Source organism: Cebus imitator, unplaced genomic scaffold (genome assembly GCF_001604975.1).
Source record: "Cebus imitator isolate Cc_AM_T3 unplaced genomic scaffold, Cebus_imitator-1.0 Scaffold520, whole genome shotgun sequence".
In the NCBI taxonomy this organism is placed as follows: domain Eukaryota; kingdom Metazoa; phylum Chordata; class Mammalia; order Primates; family Cebidae; genus Cebus; species Cebus imitator.
The window spans coordinates 1267782-1272493 of NW_016107835.1; the positions used below are offsets into that span (position 1 = coordinate 1267782).

General features: G+C 45.0%; 1 pseudogene; it reads left to right on the forward strand.

Moving 5' to 3' along the window:
• Positions 1 to 3142, forward strand: part of LOC108293028 — a 4310-nt pseudogene extending 1168 nt beyond the window's left edge.
• Positions 3143 to 4712: the final 1570 nt, after the last annotated feature.

The following is a 4712-nucleotide window of genomic DNA, read 5'->3' on the forward strand; positions in this document are numbered from 1 at the left end:
ACCTCTGTTGGCCCCCGCTAACTCGGTTTTCCCCAGCCCTTTGCCCAACATTGGAACAACTGCAGAGGATTTAGACTCTTTGTCTGCCTTGGCCCAGCAAAGAAAAAGCAAGCCACCAAATGTCACTGCCTTTGAAGTGAAAAGTACTTCCAATGAGGCATTCTTCAAACACAGTGCAGGTTCTGCACAAAGGTCTCTGAGAGTAACAGTGCCTTGCAGATCCACTTGCATTCCCATACTGGAAAGCAGCTGTTCAAGTACGTCTGTGGGAACAGGCTCTCCACAAAGGAGAATCTGAAAGTCTGCTTTCAGTGCCACAAAGAGAAATACCCTCACATCCAGATGAACCCCTATCCTGTGCCTGAGCATTTGGACAATATCCCCACGAGTACCAGCATCCCATACGGCATGTCCATCCCTCCAGAGAAACCAGTCACCAGCTGGTTAGACACCAAACCAGTCCTAATACTCTGACCACTTCAGTCGGCCTCCCATTGCCCCCAACCCTCCCAAGCCTCATATCCTTCATCCAGACGAAAGAGCCAGCCCCCATCCCCATTAGCCATTCTGCCACCAGCCAGCCCCACAGGTTCAGTCAAAAGTGACTCCAGGGTCACCAAGCAGGCTAAAAGAAACCTACGTGGGCTCCCAGAGGAAGCTGAAGGGTCCACTCTGCCACTTTCCAGTGGCAAAAGTGAAGAGAGTGGTATGGTCACCAACTCAGTCCTGAAAGTGAGCAGTAGTGCCCTGAGCTCCCCAGCAGCAGACTGCAGCCCCCTGAAGAAACACCACCACCTTAACCAACCCTTTGTTGCCACTCATGTCCAAGCAGTTTAAGGCCAGGTTACCTTTTGGGGGACCCTTGGACTCAGCCCAGGCATCAGAGAAATCCAAGCCTCAGCAACTGGTAGAAAACATTGACAAAAGGCTACTGATCCCAATGACTGCATCATCTGCCACCCAGTTGTCAGAATGCCTTGTAAAGGCACTACTGGACAAACACGGGGGAGAGGCCCTTTAAGTGTAAGATCTGTGGCCAGGCTTTCATCACAAAAAGGAATCTTAAAACCCGCTACAATGTCCATCATGCTGTGCCCCTGCTCAGAGTCCAGTATTCCTGCCCCATCTGCCAGAGGTTGACAGATGAATGCTGTCATCCTGCAGCAGCACACTTGAAAGCAAATGGGAGGCCAGGTCCCCAAAGCCCCAGTCCCTAACATCTACCCTGAGTCCGTGGAGTCTGACACGGGCTCCTTCTATGAGAAAAATGTTGACGACCTTAGACAACTTATCCTGAGGGCAGCATCCCTGATATGCCCAAGTTTGTGAATGACTCCCAAGACAGCTTATCTTCTTCGCCTTTGCCCCTAGAGATGTCAAGCATCACTGCTTTGGAACATCAGATGAAGACGATAAATGTCAGCCTAGCAGAGCTGCTGCAGGCCAGCCTGAAGTCAGTGGAGAATGAGTCCATTGAGGATGATGTCCTGATCAAGGATTCATCCTCAGTGAGTGGTGACATGGAGAGCCAAAATGCTGGCAACCCAACCATCTCAGAGACTCCATCTTCCATACAGGCTCTGTCCCCTTCCAACAGCACCCAGGAGTTCCATAAGTCACCCAGCAAGGAGGAGAAACCATAGTCGGTGGTCCCAAATGAGTTTGCCAATGGTTTGTCATTCATTCCAGTGAATGGTAGGGCTTTGGATCTGATACCTAGTCACATAGAGAAAATCATCAAAGAAGATTCTTTGGGGATCCTCTTCCCTTTCAGAGACCGGGGTAAATTTAAAAACACTGCTTGCGACATTTGTGGCAAAACATTTGCTTGTCAGAGTGCCTTGGACATTCACTATAGAAGTCATACCAAAGAGAGACCATTTATTTGCACAGTTTGCAATCGTGGCTTTTCCACAAAGGGTAATTTGAAGCAGCACATGTTGACACATCAGATGCGAGATCTGCCATCCCAGCTCTTTGAGCCCAGTTCCAACCTTGGCCCCAATCAGAACTCGGCGGTGATTCCCGCCAACTCGTTGTCATCTCTCATCAAAACAGAGGTCAACGGCTTCGTGCATGTTTCTCCTCAGGACAGTAAGGACACCCCCACCAGTCACATCCCTTCTGGGCCTCTGTCTTCCTCTGCCACATCCCCAGTACTGCTCCTGACTCTGCCCAGGAGAACTCCCAAGCAGCACTATTGCAACACGTGTGGCAAAACCTCCTCCTTGTTGAGTGGTTGCGTGCCTTGTAGAACTCACACTGGAGAGAAACCCTTTGCTTGCATTATTTGTGAAAGAGCTGTCACGACAAAAGGTACACATGGGCACTCACATGTGGAATAGCACCCCTGCGCGACGGGGTCGGCGGCTCTCTGTGGATGGCCCCATGACATTTCTAGGAGGCAATCCCGTCAAGTTCCCAGAAATGTTCCAGAAGGATTTGGCGGCAAGATCAGGAAGTGGCAATCCTTCCAGCTTCTGGAATCAGTATGCAGCACCACACTCCAATGGGTTGACTATGAAGGCCAACAGGATCTCCATCATTCAGAATGGTGGCATCCTCCAATTCCCGGAAGCCTTGGCATTGGGAACAGCTCACCTGTTTGTGGGCTGACAGGAAATCTGGAGAACCTCTAGAACTCAGAGCCCAGTACTTCTCTGGCCAGCCTGGAGAAAATGGCAAGCAGTCAGAAGAGAACCAACTTCCACTTCACCTGCTTCATGGAGGACAGCAAAGAGATTGTCACAAGTTAAAGCACCTCAGGCTGGAGACATTAGCATTCATTCCTGTTCAGAATATGACCTATGGTGGCCTCCTACTCCTTGCCCGCCCCCCCCAACTGTGCCCCTTCCTTCTGTTCCCCAGATCTATGAACTACAACATTATGAAGACATTCTTTTTGTACCTTGTTCAACTTTAGAGTTCTAAGAAAGCTTATTTATTAGTGATATAACCTTGCTTTGCAAACAGAATGCAAGCGTTAACTTTGGTCTTCTGTATTTTGGACTAAATACTAATTGACTAGAGTGCTGTAAACTTGCTGTAACATTTATGGCAGTTGCAAGTTGCCCTGCTAGGCAGTTGTAATCTGGCATTAACTTATTTTCTATATCCAGTTTAACATGAATCTGGTGTTGATGCAATGCCTCAGTGATGCATTAGATCTCTAATAAAGTCTGTATATAAATGTACATTTTGATCCTGCTGGAAATTTTTATCAGCAAACACATTGTCTAATCTTTCAAAACAGATTTAAGGAAAGGACTGAAAGTACAGACTGAACAGTGTGGTTGTTTGAAAGATTTTTTTTTTTAATTTTTGTTCAAAAATTTAAACTTTTTCTGTTTTGTAGATTTAACCGTTTCAATTTTGAGCTGCTGTTTGTATTGTGATTTTTACTTGAGTCGTCTTCAATATTAATACATTTCTGTACAGTAAATAAGCATGCAGAATTCTTTAGAGAAAACAAACAAGTGTTGTTTTGGTCATTGAAACTGAGACATAACGTTTTGCCGTGTAGGTATATTCAAGATAGAAAATGTGTGCTGAAACTTCAAAAGGTTGCTAAGTATAGCATCTTGAACAATGTTCAGTGAAGAAAATGTAGATATTCTTGTATATACAATAAGAAATATCACTTTCATTCAAATATACATATGTTTCTTACGAGAGCAAATGCTTCTTAATCAAGAGAGCAGGAATACTGTTTATTTTGTATTAAGTATGGAAGAAAAAATGGACTATTACATGCACTTTCTTGGAAAGTTGAAAGGAAAGGGGAGGAGTTCAATTTCATCTAATGCTTATTAACAACAGAGATACTATAATTTTACAGGTTGTCGGGCTTGCATCTGTAGGTGGTGGGCTATCAGGCTGGGGACCCGAAATACTTTGCCTACCAACTGTGCCAACTCTCAGAGGAGTTTGCATCTTTTCTCTTTGCTTCCTTATTTGTGCTGGGGAAAGTCCTATCCTCGTACCTGGTGTCATAGATTGGTGGGTCTGTGATTGAAGGTGTCTCACTTTTGTGGAAGATGGGAGTTTCCTTACCACCTGTGACAATGAATGTCTTCATATTCCATGTCTATCTTTGGGTGTGACCTATTCAGATCACGGGGGCAACATCATCTGCCCCATTTCAGGGATGTCTCTTTTGTCTATGGTAAAAAGTTACTCTCAGCCTGGAAATTTGCCTCTGGGTTTTTCCATTGAAAGGCTTTGTGGTTTCTGCCACATTTGTAATAGATGTATCCTTCAGAGGTCCTATCCACTGATGGCCAGAAACGGATCCTTTGGTTTGACATCTAAAATAATCTTTAGAGAGCTCTCATCCTAAATAAATATCTTCTTGGTGCCTATGGAAAGATCAGATGGAATGAAGAAGAAAAAAAGAAATGGGAGAATGCATTTCTGAGAGCAAAAATCTCCTTAAAAAGATTAGGAAACAGAGATCAGACTTAGAACAAAAGTTAAGAATTATAAAAGACACTCAGGCAGGTGTGGGGCTTATGCAAACACTGATAGCCAGCAACTAGCTTTAACAAAGCCCCCCAACCTCTGAACCCCAAGAATACAGAGCAAAGCTGTTTTACTGCCCCTTACTCTAAACCAGTCTTCATCAGCTTCAGGCATTCCCATGCAATGCCCTTTTCGAATGCATTTTGGAACCCCACTGCAAAGAAATCTGCACTTAAAAAAAAAAAAAAAAA